This window comes from Salmo trutta, chromosome 18, assembly GCF_901001165.1.
Source record: "Salmo trutta chromosome 18, fSalTru1.1, whole genome shotgun sequence".
Classification (NCBI taxonomy): Eukaryota; Metazoa; Chordata; class Actinopteri; order Salmoniformes; family Salmonidae; genus Salmo; species Salmo trutta.
The window spans coordinates 28,208,001-28,226,286 of NC_042974.1; the positions used below are offsets into that span (position 1 = coordinate 28,208,001).

The 18,286-nt window shown below is 41.3% G+C and overlaps 1 protein-coding gene across 3 annotated transcripts in view; it reads right to left on the reverse strand.

Annotated features, from left to right (window-relative positions):
* LOC115153130 (bone morphogenetic protein receptor type-1A) overlaps nucleotides 1–18,286 on the reverse strand; it is a 75,972-nt gene that overhangs the window by 41,050 nt on the left and 16,636 nt on the right. The gene's annotated exons all lie outside the window — the stretch shown is intronic.

An 18,286-nucleotide genomic window follows, 5' to 3' on the forward strand; every position in this document is an offset into this window, starting at 1 on the left:
CTATGGTGGAACAACCTCCCTCACAACGCCAGGACAGCGGAGTCAATCACCACCTTCCCGAGACACCTGAAACCCCACCTCTTTAAGGAATACCTAGGATAGGATAAAGTAATCCTTCTAACCCCCCCTAAAAGATTTAGATGCACTATTGTAAAGTGGTTGTTCCACTAGATATCATAAGGTGAATGCACCAATTTGTAAGTCGCTCTGGATAAGAGCGTCTGCTAAATGACTTAAATGTAAATGTAAATGAAACATACTTTTTTGGGATATGAAGGACTTTATCGAACAAAAGGACCATTTATGTAGCTGGGACCCTTGTGATTGCAACCAGATGAAGATCTTCAAAAGTAAGTGATTTATTTTATCGCTATTTCTGACTTTCATGACGCCTCTGCTTGGTTGGAAAATGTATGTAATGCTTGTGTGTGCGGGACGCTGTCCTCAGATAATCGCATGGTGTGCTTTCGCCATAAAGCCTTTTTGTAATCTGACAACGCGACTGGATTAACAAGTTAAGCTTTTAAATGATATATGACACTTGTATTTTCATGAATGTTTAATATTACGATTTCTGTCATTTGAATTTCGCGCTCTGCAATTTCACCGGATGTTGTCGAGGTGAGACGCTAGCAGCCCAATGATCCGTAAGAAGTTGAGCACCAGCTGTCAGAGTAGCTCACAGATCACTGCACATAGCCCATCTGTAAATAGCCCATCCAACTACCTCATCCCTATACTGTATTTATTTATTTTTCTTGCTCCTTTGCACCCCAGTATCTCTACTTGCACATTCATCTTCTGCACATTCTACCATTCCAGTGTTTAATTGCTATATTGTAATTACTTCGCCACCATGGCCTATTAATTGCCGTACCTCCCTTATGCTACCTCATTTGCACATGCTGTATATAACATTTTTCTACTGTATAATTGATTGTATGTTTGTTTATTCCATGTGTAACTCTGTGCTGTTGTATGTGTCGAACTGCTTTGCTTCATCTTGGCCAGGTCGCAGTTGCAAATGAGAACTTGTTTTCAACTAGCCTACCTGGTTAAATAAAGGTGAAATATATATATATTTTTAAATGAAGTCAGCCAATGTGCTTCTCTCTATGACCATGCCTCCCAGGATCTGAGGTTATCCTTCACAGACAGTCAATTACTGCAACCACGGCTAATGCATCTCTAATAAGGCATGCTCACACACACACACACACACACACACACACACGTAGGCTACCCTATGATTAAACCACTCTACAGGGTAATTGACGTTTTACATCATGGTTTCACATTGATATTAGGGTTGCCTGTGATCTTGATATTACCTCCTGAAATCTACTGAACACCCTCTGATCTAAACAGTGTTGACGCCCTTGTTAAAATAGAGGCCCCCTTTAAGAAAGCAGAACGTTTTAGAAAATCCACAAGCATGCCAACTCAAAACCACTGTTGTTTAAATATTGTTTTTACTTTGACAAAAGGCTTGGCTCCGGCAAGGTGCCCACTATTACTCCACCAATTCCCAGGAGCTGAGATATTCTGTCTGTTTATTTTCCATTACCTGCTCACACATTCCACTGGCACAGGAGGGGAGAGGGGGAGTGGCAAGGTGCTGATAAGAGCTGGGGCCAGGCTGCGCTCCAGCACAGCAATCCTCCTCTGAGAAACCATTCACCCTGAGACAGACAGATCCTCCCTACCAGAGCATGATCTGAAATAAGGCTTTGTCAGGACAACAGGATCTGCTAGTACTCTATGTCAGGAAAGCATCTCTCACGCGGTCAATAGACTGACCTTGAAGATGGGAGGATGTGGGGCAAGTGATGCGTTTCATTATGACAAAGTTACGACCCACAATGGATCGTCATCAGGAATATACTGGGTTTAGGCCTAGCAGTTCAGTGGTTTGAACTGGCCACACCACATAGGCTAATCCTTAAAGGGGAATGGAAACCCGTTAGTAGTTTAAGCTAAGCAAAGAGATGTATTCCATCCACCAACACTAAGCATGTGCATTTAACGTTGAACCTTCTCAATTTTTAGGATTTTGATATTGAACAATGTTTATTAGAGGTATGGGTAGAGCCATCTTGAATTGTGCAAGTTGTAAGTTTTGGCAGGGCACTGAAAGCTAACGCTGCCACCAGGAGTCACCTCGCCCCATCTGGACCTGAAAGGTTTGTCACCACTTTGTCTGAGACCAGGACAACAATATCAATGCAAGAAATTGCATACAATTAGTTTGTTGCTAATTATAATATTTACATTTTAGAGTATTTTTTTTTTATTGATAAGATGAGTGTGAAATTAACTAGACAGTCAGCCAAAACAAGGTAGCTAGCTATCTATAGCTAGATGACTCATGATAAATCTCCAGGAGTAAAATTTTTGTTTTTATCTTTTGTTGTTTAGAATTTTTGCTAGCATGGGCCATCTACTATTAGTGCCGCCTGTCTTCCTAGTAGCCTACTTGGTAGGTGAACTGCTGACTGCTCATAACTCGCAGATGATTGTTGACACGTCCAGGATTAAGGGGCAGGGCAATTTGTGACTTGTTTTGTTAATCAGTGGCAATATTGGAGGTGGAGTCATTTCTTCTCTCCTAGGCAATCAGCAATTAGTACAGAGAGGTGTGCTCTTAACCTCTGCTAGGCAATTAGTGTTAGTACTTCAGCCTTCCTTGGTTCCTCAGCAGCAGCTGTTGGCAAAAGTAAGAACGCCGCTGAAACTAAGACAGTTCTGCAGAGTTCTTCGTGGAAGGCTCCACACCACTCTCTCACTTGAGTATCTTACCTAGTTTTTTTCTGATCTCATTTTGCTATTTTGTAGCTTTGGCAACTATGTGTGTTTTTCTTTTCTATACCCGTTCGCTCTTCTCCCTGTAGGTGTTACAGACACTCCCCACCCCTTGGCTGCAATCCTAATTTAGTGTACCCTGCGCAACCTATGTGGAATTCTGAGTCTGTCAGCGTTTGGAACTGCTGATCTGCAGTCAAGAAAGCAGAGTTAATCTCAGCATATGTTGACCTTCAGTCCCTTGACTTTTTGACCCTGACGGAGACATGGATTACCACAGAGAACACTGCTCCTCCAGCTACGTTGTCTCTCATAGTCCAAGAGCTTTTGGTCATTGCAGTGGTGGCACAGGGCTTTTTTCTTTTCTCCCTCTCTCACCTGTCCATCTCATTTGAGTTCCATGTGGTCACTGTCACTTGCTCACTCAAGCTGAACAATGTCATCTATTGCCCACCAGGTGCCATTGGAGAGTTCCTCAATGAGCTAATTTCTCCTCTTCTATCGTATCATCTTTCCCTTCTGTTAAATCCTACTCCTCCCAGTCTCCCGATTCTGCTCTCTAACCCTACTTTCCTCCCTTTCCGCATCCTATGACTCGCACTGTCCACTTTCAAGGCTGCGGTTAGCTAAGCAAAAATCGAAAACTAAACTTCCGGAGGACCCATCATCCTTTCGCTCCCTCCGCTCTACCTTCTCTTCCACTGTATCCGGTCCTAAAGCCACTTTGTCATTATAAACTCAAGTTTCTGCCTCTAACCCTAGGAAACTAAGTTCCACCTTCTCATCCTCCACCCCCACCCTCTTTGCGGACGACTGTCAACCACTTTGAAAAGAAGGTTGACGACATTCGCTCCTGATTCACTCGGCCTATTGAGTCCACTGGTCCCACTCACACAGAACTACCCTACGCCTTGACCTCTTTCTTCCCTCTCCAGACTAAATCCTGCGACAAAGTGAGGTCTGGCCACTTGACCCCATCCCATCTTCTCCAGACAATCTCTGGAGACCGTCTCCCATTCCTCATCCCTGACCACTGGCTCCGTCCCATCAGACTTCAAACTGGCTAGTTGCTCTCCTCCTCAAGAAACCAACACTCAACTCATCTGATGTCAAACTATAGACCTGTATCCCTTTTCTGTCAAAAACATTTGAGCATGCCATCTCTAATCAACTCTCATCATCTCTCAGAACAATCTTGCCACCTCTGGTCTCTTGGCCCTCCCACCCCTAGAAGGGCAGCTCCCAGTCAGCCCAGTCCAAGCTCTTCTTTGTCTGGCACCCCAAATTGTGGAACCAGCTTCCCCCTGAAGCAATGACAGCAGAGTCCCTGCCCATATTACAAAAGCACCGGAAACCCTACCTCTTCAAAAGAGTATCTTAAATCATCCCCCTCCTCACCCCTACCTCGTTGTTTTGTTTTATGCAAGAAACCACTACAAAATAAAATGCATTATTTCCATACCATTATTACAGAGAATCAGACAAATTATGCTACCCTCTGCTTATTGGCTACTTAGGCTTGTATAAGCTGTCTCAAAATACAACACTGCCCCTTTCAGACAACAAAGAGCGCTTTACCTGACTCACTTTTCAAAGATGCCTAGAAATGTACATGTTTTGTGCTCTTGTAGGAAGCAATCACTCCACTATTGCTGACTACAAATTATTTATAACTGGGCTAATAACTCACTAACAAAGGATATTAACAAAATGTGCACGTGGCTACATGCAGCTCTCACTTTGATCTCAAAACAAGCACATCTACTCACGACCGCTCATGCTGTAAACACTGTCCAGTTCAAAGTAAATGGCACAGATCCATATATGGCAATGGTCTATTTGCATATAGGCCTACTGCAGCTCTGACTGTTTATACCGCACCGGTCTGTGTAGAGTAGTGCATGTCAATGCAATAGAATCCTACTCCGATGCTTTCTGCCTACAGTAAAATCTATTGCATAGTTCATTATGTTTTGGTATGTTGCATTGAAAGTGGCTAATATTGTGTTGATTCGATCACAACTGCCACAGTAAAGGGAAACGTTGATAGTCTTAACTTCTTTGGGATAGGGGGCATTAAATACCTAAAGTTGTTTTAGGAAAGTTGTTTGAAATGTTTGGACAAAGATTACAGGTAACTTACGAGATGTTTTGTAGTCATGCGGCGCGAGTTGGAACCAGTGTTTTTCTGGATCAAAAGCCCCAAATAAATGGACATTTTGGATATATAACGACGGAATTAATCGAACAAAAGGACAATTTCTGATGGTTATGGGACATATTGGAGTGCCAACAGAAGAAGATCTTCAAAGGTAAGGCATGCACTATGTTATTTCTGACTTTTGTGTTGTGCCTGGCGGGTTGAATTCTGATTGTCTGTGTTTGTTTGGGGTGCTGTCCTCAGATAATAGCATGGTTTGTTTTGCCGTAAAGCCATTTTGAAATCGGACACTGTGGTTGGATTAACAAGAGGTTTATCTTTAAAATGGTGTATAATACTTGTATTTTGAGGAATTTTAATTGAGATTTCTGTTGTTTGAATTTGGTGCCCTGCAATATCACTGGCTGTTGTCGAGGTTCCCACATATCCCAGAGAAGTTTTAACAGGGAAAACTCTAGAACAGTGGTCACCAACCTTTGAGTCAAGATGACGGAGTCAAAATACAAGCTGAGATCTACTGCTCAAGATTTTTTTTAACCTGTTTGGCATAGGAGGCAGTATTTTCACGGCCGGATAAAAAAAACGTACCCGATTTAATCTGGTTACTACTCCTGCCCAGTAACTAGAATATGCATATAATTAGTAGATTTGGATAGAAAACACTAAAGTTGGAATGGTGTCTGTGAGTAAAACAGAACTCATATGGCAGGCCAAAACCTGAGAAGATTCTATACGGGAAGTGCCCTGTCTGAACATTTCTTGTCCTTCTTTAGCCTCTCTATCAAAAATACAGCCTCTGTGCTGTAACGTGACATTTTCTAAGGCTTTCATTGGCTCTAGGAAGGCGCCAGAATGTGGAATGATAGCTCTGCAGTCTCTGGCCAAAAAACAGCAGGGGTTTTGGAGAGTGGTCCTTCTGAGGACAAAGACACTGGCCCGCGCGTACATGTGACGACTCCATGTTTTTCTTTGTGTTTGAACGAATACGTCATCGCCCGGTTGAAATATTATCGCTATTTTACTAGAAAAATCACAAACGTTTATTTTGAACAGCGTTTGACATGCTTCGAAGTACGGTAATGGAATATTTTGAATTTTTTGGTCACGAAACGCGCCGGCGCGTCACCCTTCGGATAGTGACTTGAACGCACGAACAAAACAGAGCTATTTGGATATAACTATGGATTATTTCGAACCAAAACAACATTTGTTGTTGAGGTAGAAGTCCTGGGAGTGCATTCTGACGAAGAACAAAGGTAATCCAAGTTTTCTTATAGTAAATCTGAGTTTGGTGAGTGCCAAACTTGGGTGTCAAAATAGCTAGCCGTGATGGCCATCTACTCAGAATATTGCAAAATGTGCTTTCACCGAAAAGCTACTTTAAAATCGGACACCGCGATTGCATAAAGGAGTTCTGTATCTATAATTCTTAAAATAATTATGTTTTTTGTGAACGTTTATCGTGAGTAATTTAGTAAATTCACCGGAAGTTTTCAGTGGGTATGCTTGTTCTGAACAAAACATGCTAATGTAAAAAGCTGGTTTTTGATATAAATATGAACTTGATTGAACAAAACATGCATGTATTGTATAACAATGTCCTAGGAGTGTCATCTGATGAAGATCATCAAAGGTTAGTGCTGCATTTAGCTGTGGTTTTGGTTTTTGTGACATATATGCTAGCTTGAAAAATGGGTGTTTGATTATTTCTGGCTGGGTACTCTCCTGACATAATCTAATGTTTTGCTTTCGCTGTAAAGCCTTTTTGAAATCGGACAATGTGGTTAGATAAAGGAGAGTTATCTTTCAAATGGTGTAAAATAGTCATATGTTTGAGAAATTGAAATTATAGCATTTTTAAAGGTTTTTCGTATTTCGCGCCAGGCGCAACCATTGGATATTGGCGAGTCCATAAGAGGTTAATTAACATGACTTAAACTTAAGCCTATGCAACATTAACCAATTAAAAACAGTACTGTAGCATTGAGGTTTGTGCAGTAAGCTATAGCCCCAATATACACTGCTCAAAAAAATTAAGGAAACACTAAAATAACACATCCTAGATCTGAATGAATGAAATAATCTTATTAAATACTTTTTTCTTTACATAGTTGAATGTGCTGACAACAAAATCACAAAAATAATCCATGGAAATCCAATTTATCAACCCATGGAGGTCTGGATTTGGAGTCACACTCAAAATTAAAGTGGAAAACCACAGTACAGGCTGATCCAACTTTGATGTAATGTCCTTAAAATAAGTCAAAATGAGGCTCAGTAGTGTGTGTGGCCTCCACGTGCCTGTATGACCTCCCTACAACGCCTGGGCATGCTCCTGATGAGGTGGCAGATGGTCTCCTGAGGGATCTCCTCCCAGACCTGGACTAAAGCATCCGCCAACTCCTGGACAGTCTGTGGTGCAACGTGGCGTTAGTGGATGGAGCGAGACATGATGTCCCAGATGTGCTCAATTGGATTCAGGTCTGGGGAACGGGCGGGCCAGTCCATAGCATCAATGCCTTCCTCTTGCAGGAACTGCTGACACACTCCAGCCACATGAGGTCTAGCATTGTCTTGCATTAGGAGGAACCCAGGGCCAACCGCACCAGCATATGGTCTCACAAGGGGTCTGAGGATCTCATCTCGGTACCTAATGGCAGTCAGGCTACCTCTGGCGAGCACATGGAGGGCTGTGCGGCCCCCCAAAGAAATACCACCCCACACCATGACTGACCCACCGCCAAACCGGTCACGCTGGAGGAAGTTGCAGGCAGCAGAACGTTCTCCACGGCATCTCCAGACTCTGTCACGTCTGTCACATGTGCTCAGTGTGAACCTGCTTTCATCTGTGAAGAGCACAGGGCGCCAGTGGCGAATTTGCCAATCTTGGTGTTCTCTGGCAAATGCCAAACGTACTGCACGGTGTTGGGCTGTAAGCACAACCCCCACCTGTGGATGTCGGGCCCTCATACCACCCTCATGGAGTCTGTTTCTGACCATTTGAGCAGACACATGCACATTTGTGGCCTGCTGGAGGTCATTTTGCAGGGCTCTGGCAGTGCTCCTCCTTGCACAAAGGTGGCGGTAGCGGTCCTGCTGCTGGGTTGTTGCCCTCCTACGGCCTCCTCCACGTCTCCTGATGTACTGGCCTGTCAGCGCCTCCATGCTCTGGACACTACGCTGACAGACACAGCAAACCTTCTTGCCACAGCTCGCATTGATGTGCCATCCTGGATGAGCTGCACTACCTGAGCCACTTGTGTGGGTTGTAGAGTCCGTCTCATGCTACCACTAGAGTGAAAGCACCGCCAGCATTCAAAAGTGACCAAAACATCAGCCAGGAAGCATAGGAACTGAGAAGTGGTCTTTGGTCACCACCTGCAGAACCACTCCTTTATTGGGGGTGTCTTGCTAATTGCCTATAATTTCCAACTGTTGTCTATTCCATTTGCACAACAGCATGTGAAATTTATTGTCAATCAGTGTTGCTTCCTAAGTGGACAGTTTGATTTCACAGAAGTGTGATTGACATGGAGTTACATTGTGTTGTTTAAGTGTTCCCTTTATTTTTTTGAGCAGTGTATCATCACCGCATATGGGCTTTGCTTGAATTGACCTGTTGTTCGGGCCATTTAAAAAAGATTTCAAAATTTGATGTAGGCTATATGATCACACCAGTAATAGATTTGTTGTTGTATTACTTATGAAGCACAGCTAAGCGAGCATACATTTAAAATAAATAGCTTTTTATTTTACTGGGCTGATGGTCAGTCTCAGCAGCAGACCGAGGGTCCGCCTCAACATCCCTCCACTCTCCCTTTCCTCCACTGTCAATGACCAAAAATGGAAACCGATGGGGAAACTTGAGTCACACTGCACTATTTCTGCCTCATGCACAAATTCTTGTTGCTACTCCTATGAACAGAGAAAGTGAAATTTCTCGCTATATTTTTTTAGAAGACCCTACTAATAACAATGCAAGCCTATAGATGCAGTTTTGGTGAGATTCTGTAGGTAAAGATAATGTCAGCCTATTAATTAGGAAAATAAAAAATGCCATATTACTAGGCTATTCAAAATCATTGTAGGCCAACTCTTTAAGCTGCCCTGCACAACCAATGAACCAACAACATCACCTAGGCCTATGAGTTATTTCGCAGACTCATGAATAGAACGTTTGGAGTATAGCGTAAGGTAACCAGTATGCATAATAACAGTCCACACAAAGGCAATTACTAGAAATGGTTTCATTTTGAAGTATAAGCTACGCCAATTATGTACCAAAGACATCTTAAAATCAAACATTTTCTTGCCATGCGTAATATGCGGTAGGCTGTGTATTGTATAACGGCACAATCCTTATTTTAATTCAGGTTGGGGGGGCTGTAGGCTTATTCTTATGCATAAGCTCTATGGGTGTTTTGAATTAAATCACCACCTTAGAAAGCACTGTCCATTTTGCTGTGTTAGGCTTTGAAACAACATCCACACAATGACAATTTTTTCCCCACTCAGTTTCAACCTGTTGAACTTCTTTCTTCAAATTCATCTATCACAGTGAGGGGAGTTTTAAAAGCACGATACTGTTTTGATGTGATTTTCGACTGCATTTGCATTGAGTCAGTGGTTAGAGGGAAAACAGAAAACTGAGTACCATTAGCGACCTGATGGTCATTAGCGAGTTGGCATCTACCAACCCATGTACAATTATTTGTTGAAATGTGCTTGATCTCGAATGTTTAAAAAGAATCTTGAAGACAACGTTAATTTGCTTTGACTATAGTGTTCCATGTGCATTTGTGGGGCACAACAAAATAGAAACCAAACAAAGCATGTTCTCTATGAATTCCCTTTCCCCCCTCAGTGTCTCACTCACTCAATTGTGTTTTGACCGTGTGCACACAAGCTCCCGTTAGGCCTAGAGAAATGCCTATAAAAACAGTGGGTATAAAAAAGAAAAATCATCTAACTGATAAGATATACAAGCTACATTTCCTTGATGACAGTTTAATCACAAATTCAAAATGGACTGGTTGATTGACGTAGGGAAATGTATTCCAACAACTAGCTGCAGTTTTGGAATAATTGTATCCCGCCCATTTTCTGCGTATATTAGGTTACTTTGTGAACGGCTAGCGTCAATTAGAATGGGTTAGCCTGGGCCATAGCCCCCTAAACATTCAGGTTCCACACTGAAAATATACAAAAACAGTGATAACGACATAGGGTATTTTCATCAGAATCATTAAAGCTGCAATATGCAACTTTTTGGGCAACCAGACCAAATTCACATAGAAACGTAAGTTATAGATCTGTCATTCTCATTTGAAAGAAAGTCTAAGAAGCGGTAGATCTGTTATGTGCACTATTTATATGCTTCCCTTGCTTAAATTAGTTCTTGCAACTTTTACTTTCAGTTTTGTACACCAGCTTCAAAACAGCTGAAAATACAATATTTTGGGTTATGGAAAAGATATTTCAGAGTGGTTTAGTTGGTACAATGATTCTCTAGCAAACTGAAATTGTGTAAACTTTTTGAATTTTAACAACCAAGAAATGGGGGATAGGAATTTCTGCATAGTGCATCTTTAAAGAAAAGCTCCACTTAAAACCATCTTGGTATTTATTACATTAGGCCATTGTGGATATGGTCCCATAATGTTTTCAAAATATGCAACTTTCAAAATACTGAAATATGGCCCGTATGATGCATCATATGATGCTGCGTTTTGCAAGAAAGTGCAATCCAACATTGTTTTATGATTATTTAAGTTAAGTCAGCCAGAGAGCTGAACTAACCCAGCTTCCAGACAGATAATAAAAGTGCACAGTGAAGCGTTTTAGTGCAGATGTGTTTAATATACAATGCAGATAAGAAAGTATCTGATAATGGAACATTCCATAGAATTCTAGAAAAATACCACCGCTCTCTAAAAAGGCTGTAACGCATTCACAGTAAAAGGTATTATTCTGATTTCAGATGTTAAACCCTTACAAAATAAGACTCAATATACTATCTTCAATAGGAAGTTCTGTAAATGGCAGTTTGGGGGGGAAAAAGGTGTTACTTTCGTACAGGATACACATTTTCACAGGTCTTTTTTCTTGACCGATTATCATTTGATTTATGGTATGCTATACATTTTTTCAGGGCTGTTTCTCAGCTTTCAAAATGTGCATCATGTTTTCATGTACAGTGCCTTCAGAAAGTATTCACACCACTTGACTTTCTTCCCATTTTGTTGTGCTAGTCAGAATTATTATTTTTTTTGCTACTGGCCTACAAAAGAAAGCACCATAATGTCAAAGTGGAATAATATATATACACACAGTACCAGTCAAGTTTGGACACACCAACTGATTCAAGGGCTTCTTTATTTTTACTATTTTCTACATTGTAGAATAATAGTGAAGACATCATAATCATGAAATAACACGTAATCATGTAACCAAATGCAAATATATTTGAGATTTGAGATTTTTCAAATAGCCACCCTTTGCCTTGATGACAGCTTTGCACACTCTTGGCATTCTCTCAACCAGCTTAACCTGGAATGCTTTTCCAACAGTCTTGAAGGAGTTCCCACATATGCTATGCACTTGTTAGCTGCTTTTCCTTCACTCTGCCGTCCAACTCATCCCAAACCATCTTAATTGGGTTGAGGTCGGGTGATTGCGGAGGCCAGGTCATCTGATGCAGCACTCCATCACTCTCTTGGTCAAATAGTCTTTACACAGCCTGGAGGTGTGTTGGGTCATTGTCCTGTTGAAAAACAAATTATAGTAGGGCTATCACTAAGCGCAAACCTGAACCGGATGGGATGGTGTATTGCTGCAGAATGGGGTGGCAGGTAGCCTATTGGTTAGAGCATTGTGCCAGTAACTGAAAGGTTGCTAGATCAAATCCCTGAGCTGCCAAGGTAAAAATCTGTCATCCTGCCCCAGAACAAGGCAGTTGACCCACTGTATCCAGGTCATAATTGTAAATAAGAATTTGTTCTTAATTGACTTGCCTAGTTAAAGGTTAAATAGAAATAAAACAAATAAATAAAAAGAAAACTGTGGTAGCCTTGAATTATAAATAAAATCACTGACAGTGTCACCAGAAAGGCACACCCACACACCACCTCCATGCTTCACGGTGGGAACTACACATGCAGAGATCATCTGTTCACCTACTCTGCATTTCAAAATACACAGCGGTTGGAATCAAAAATCTCAAATTTGAATTCCGACCAAAAGGACAGATTTCCACCAGTCTAATGGCCATTGCTCGTCCAAGCAGGTCTCTTCTTATTGGTGTCCTTTAGTAGTGATTTCTTTGCAGCAATTTGACCATGGGGGCTTGATTCATGCAGTCTCCTTTGAACAGTTGATGCTGAGATGTGTCTGTTACTTGAACTCTGAAGCATTTATTTGAGCTGCAATCCGAGGTGCAGTTAACTCTAATGAAATGATCCTCTGCAGCGCAGGTAAATCTGGGTCTTCCTTTCCTGTGGCGGTCCTCATGATAACCAGTTTCATCTTAGGGCTTGATGGTTTTTGCAACTGCACTTGAACAAACTTTCAAAGTTCTTGACATTTTCCAGATTGACTGACCTTCATGCCTTAAAGTAATGATGGACTGTTGTTTCTCTTTGCTTATTTAAGCTGTTCTTGCCATAATATGGACATGGTCTTTTACCAAATAGGGCTATCTTCTGTATACCACCCCTACCTTGCAGAAAACAATTGATTGGCTCAAACACAATAAGGAAAGGAATTCCACAAATTAACTTAAGGCACACCTGTTAATTGAAATGCATTCCAGGTGACTACCTCATGAAGCTGGTTGAGAGAATTCCAAGAGTGTGCAAAGTTGTCAATGCAAAGGGTGACGACTTTGAAGAATATCAAATATATTTTGATTTGTTTCACTTTTTTGGTTACTACATGATTCCATGTAAAAATAAAGAAAAACCCTTGAATGAGTAGGTGTCCAAACTTTTGACTGGTACTGTGTACCATTTTTTATTAAAAATGAAAAGTTTTAATGTCTTGAGTCATTACGGATTCAACCCCTTTATGGCAAGCCTAAAGTTCAGTAGTCACATAAATTGCATGGACTCACTATTATTGCACACAGAGCTAAGCACATTTTTACTCCTGAACTTATTTAGGCTTGCAATGAAAAGGGTTTGAATACTTATTGACTGAAAACATTTCAGCTTTTTATTTGTTACGAATTTGTAAACGTTTCTAAAAACAACATTCAGGCTGTAATAACAAAAATGGCAAGGGGTATGAATACTTTCTGAAAGCACTTTAAGTGCATTGATGATATCATCCCCACAGTGACTGTACGTACATACCCCAACCAGAAACGGAATACCAGGACATGTACTCAGAGCATGCGCTGACCAGCTGGCAAGGGTCTTCACTGACATTTTCAACCCATCCCTGACCCGGTCTGTAATACCAACTTGTTTCAAGTAGACCACCATAGTCCCCGTGCCCAAGAATGCCAAGGTAACCTACCTAAATGGCTATCGCCCAGAGCACTCACATCTATATAGCAATGAAATGCTTTGAAAGGCCTATTCATGGCTCACAAGACCATCATCCCAGACAACCTGAACCCACACCAATTCACATACCATAGGGCTGTGTGGTAAACCGTATTTTATAATATACCGGTATTGATGAACAGACCGGTTTGAGATTTTACTTTACATTCTATAATGGTATTTGAATGTTTGGTTTGTTAAAAGTGATATGCTGTGTGTAACTTACATTGTTATAGTTTACTTTGCTACTTGAGTAATCTCTCTCCACACCGCTTTCCTCACAGACCTAACCCTGCCACATCACTCAAGGAGCGCATTTGTTGTTCGTCCATGGTCAATGCAGCCCATGCAACAATGTTGATGACAACGATGCTGTTTTCACTTTGCTTCTTAATATAAACCCACTAGTGTTCGATAATTACACTATTAGTTTGTTTCTTACTAGAGGTCGACCGATTAATCGGAATGGCCGATAAATTAGGGCCGATTTCAAGTTTTCATAACAATCGGTAACCGGTATTTTTGGCTGCCGAGTTGCCTTTAAAGGGGGATTTATATTTATTTTTTACTACACCTTTATTTAACTAGGCAAGTCAGATTAAGAACACATTCTTATTTTCAATGACGGCCTAGGAACGGGGGTTAACTGCCTTGTTCAGGGGGGATTCGGGGATTCGTTTTTGCAACCTTCCGGTTACTAATCCAATCCAACGCACGAGGAGCCTGCATGGCAGGCTGACTACCTGTTACGTGAGGGCAGCAAGAAGCCAAGGTAAGTTGCTAGCTAGCATTAAACTTATCTTATAAAAAACGATCAAACATAATCACTAGTTAACTACACATGGTTGATGATATTACTAGTTTACCTGCGTTGCATATAATCGATGTAGTGCCTGTTAACTGATCATTTAATCATAGCCTATTTCGCCAAACTGGTGTTGATTTAACAAGCACATTTGCGAAAAAAGCACTGTCGTTGCACCAATGTACCTAACCATAAACATCAATGCCTTTCTTTAAAATCAATAAACAAGTAGATTTTTAAACCTGCATATTTAGTTAATATTGCCTGCTAACATGAAATTGTGTCACATCTCTAGCGTTCATTGCACGCAGAGTCAGGGTATATGCAACAGTTTGGGCCGCCTGGCTCGTTGCGAACTAATTTGCCAGAATTTTACGTAATTATGACATAACTCATAAGCATTCATTCAGACAGCACTTTCGTGCGTTTTGCCAGCAGCTCTTTGCTGTGTTTCAAGCTGTTTATGACTTCAAAACGGGTGGGTATAATTTGTGGAACGTTCCAATAGGAATCTATTTCAAAAACTTTGTAAATAACAAGGTTGCCAAAAAAACAACGCATACAAAGTTGTATAGCGGCAGAATAAGATACCGGGTAGTGAGTGGTCCATTTCATTACGTTTTTCACTCATCACGTTTATTCCAAAAAATGTCTGTCCTCACTCTGGTCGCCTATAGACAAACATTAAGAATAAGCTTCGTGGTGAGTTGATGCCTATTCGGCAGCTAGTTAGCTAGGTTTGTATGCGTTGCTACTTTGTATGCGTTGTTGGTTGGCAACCTTTTACTTTACGTTTTCTGGAACAGATTCCTGTTGGAACGTTCCACAAATGATACCCACCCCTTCAAGCCTGTCAACTCCCAAGATTAGGCTGGTGTAACCGATGTGAAATGGCTAGCTAGTTAGCGGGGTGCGCGCTAATAGCGTTTCAAACGTCACTCGCTCTGAGACTTGGAGTAGTTGTTTCCACCCCTCTGCATGGGTAATGCTGCTTCGAGGGTGGCTGTTGTCGATGTGTTCCTGGTTCAAGCCCAGGTAGGAGCGAGGAGAGGGACGGAAGCTATACTGTTACACTGGCAATACTAAAGTGCCTATAAGAACATCCAATAGTCAAAGGTATATGAAATACAAATCGTATAGAGAGAAATAGTCCTATAATAACTACAACCTAAAACTTACCTGGGAATATTGAAGACGCATGTTAAAAGGAACCACCAGCTTTCATATGTTCCCATGTTCTGAGCAAGGAACTTAAACCTTAGCTTTTTTACATGGCACATATTGCACTTTTACTTTCTTCTCCAACACTTTGTTTTGCATTATTTCAACCAAATTGAACATGTTTCATTATTTATTTGAGGCTAAATTGATTTTATTAAGTTAAAATAAGTGTTCATTCAGTATTGTTGTAATTATCATTACTATAAAAAAAAAAAAAAAAATGCAGATTAATCAGTATCGGCTTTTCTGGTCCTCCAATAATCGATATCGAAAAATCATAATCGGTCGACCTCTATTTCTTACATCTGCAAACAGCTACTTTGTCTTTTCTTAGCAAGATGGGCCTAAATACTTGTTAGCCGAAAATGCTAGTCGCTAGTTATTACATTTATTTGCTAGCTAGCTGAGTCAGAGCAAACGTAATTAGCTATACAGCCTGATAATACCAGTGATGGTGTAGACATAAATCAGCATGTTGTTTGTGCAACAGTATCTTCTAAATCAAAGAGGAATATGCAAAACATGAATATGTTAGCTACGTGAAGTAGCTAAGAGAAAACATGTAGCCAAAGTTTACAGGGTCCTCTATGAAACACTTATCAACCCTTTGTTCTCGACCCCATCAATAACTCTTCCCTGGCATTTTTATTCATTGTCATGTCAAACCCTGTATTCAAAACTCCCACAATTATATTCTAACTATAGAATTAGAATAATCACTCTCGTTCCATGATTCCAACAGTTCACCCAAGTGTTTGCTCTAAATTGCAAGTCAAATCACAACATTTGGTTAAAAATAAGGCCTAGATTGTTTGCCCATACTGTGCAGCCCTATGTGACAGTGTGCAAATTAATTCAAATATGTGAAGGAAACGTAGAAATTGATTAAAATGCTGAAAAGTATATTTGGTTGAAGTTGAATTGAACAGTATAAAACAAATCAGAATTGAGAAAGACCCATTGAAATCACTTAGAATGTATGGGGTCGTCACCCTAGGGTCACACACTACTACATTTAGAATGTGTATTATTCAAAAACATAAAATAACGTCAAATACAGTCATACCGTCCATTTAAAAAAAATAAACTGTGATATATTTTGGCCATATCACCCAGCCCTAACTAGCATACCACCTCAACAGAGCCAGAGATGACACAATCTTTATTGCACTCAGCACTGCTCTCACCCACCGGGACAAAAGGAACACTATGTCAGAATGATGTTCATTGATTACAGCTCAGCAGTCAACACCATAATAACCTCCAAGCTCAGGACCCTGGGACTGAACACCTCCAGCTGCAACTGGATACTGGACTTCCTGACGGGCCACCCCCAGGCATTGAGGGTTGGCAACAACACATCTGTCAACATGGGAGCCCCTCAGGGGTGTGTGCTTAGTCGCCTCCTGTACTCCATGTTCACCCAGAACTGCATGGCCACGCACGACTCAACCCCATCATCAAGTTTGCTGACTACACGATGTTGATAGGACTGATCACCGACGATGAGGCAGCCTATAGGTAGGTCGTCAGAGACCTGGCAGTGTGTGGTGCCAGGACAACAACCTCTCCCTCAATGTCAGCAAGACAAAGGAGCTGATTGTGGACTACAGGATCGGAGGGTTGAGCACAACCCTATCCAAATCGATGGGGCTGTAGTGGAGCGAGCCGAGAGCTTCAAGTTCCTTGGTGTCCACATCACTAAGGAATTAACATGGTCCACACACATCCACTACTGCGCAGAGCGAAGGTGGGCTAATCTAATCTATCGGGATAATTGTTAGCTTCTTCTGTCAACAAGCCAGAAGTCACACAGTTACTTCAGCAATTCAGATATTTTTTGAGAGCTTCCAAAAAAAACAAGCACTCCATCCCCGTCAACAGGACCAAAGATTTTTAGAACCAAACCAAGATAGACCACAGCCAGTCGTTTAAAATGGGGAAACAAAATGTGTCAGTGCACAGAACAAGCAAGGTGGTGCGCAGAGATGAGCACGAGCTAGAGAGATCCTATTGGCATGTTCTATCATTCATTTGCATATTTCTGTTACTGAACGCCAACTCTTAAGTGCACGTGTGCGATACCTCAGTATGCTGTCGCACTCCTAAACAAATAATTTTTTTACTTTGGCAAAGGGTAAAGTCCACTCTGTTCGTAACAGATTGTAGTTTTGGGAACAGAAAACTGTATTGAGATCAAATGTTTCATCGATGAGAAAATGTGCAGAGTGTCGGCCAAAATCCATTATGTTCCATCTTCTCCCACTGTCGGCCACTGGGCTACCTCTCACTACCATATTTGGTAGCGGATGCTTCACATTTATACAGCTGGTGAAATATCTGTGTCATGAAGGAACATCTCGCCCCCGACTCGACTAGCGTTGTCCCCCTCAAACATTACCTCGGTTTCTTCACCTATCAACAAGGAGAGAAGATCCCGCCGCTTCCTTTAGATCACACCATGCTTTAGAGCAGGGATCATCAACTAGATTCAGCTACAAGACCATTTCTTTGTAGACTGCAAATTGACCGCAAGAAGCTCAAACAGATATAATATTTGACAAAAACATAAAACAGATTTCCAAAATTAAAATCACTTTGAGCCGGTGATTGCTGGTGTTTTTACAGTCTTATGTCCAACAGTTGGAGACACCTGCTTTTAGAGTCCATGAGTGACGATTCAGGGGCAAATGTCAGACACAAAACTAGAGGCATAAATTGGGAAACTCACCAGCTCGCCTTCATGTTGTT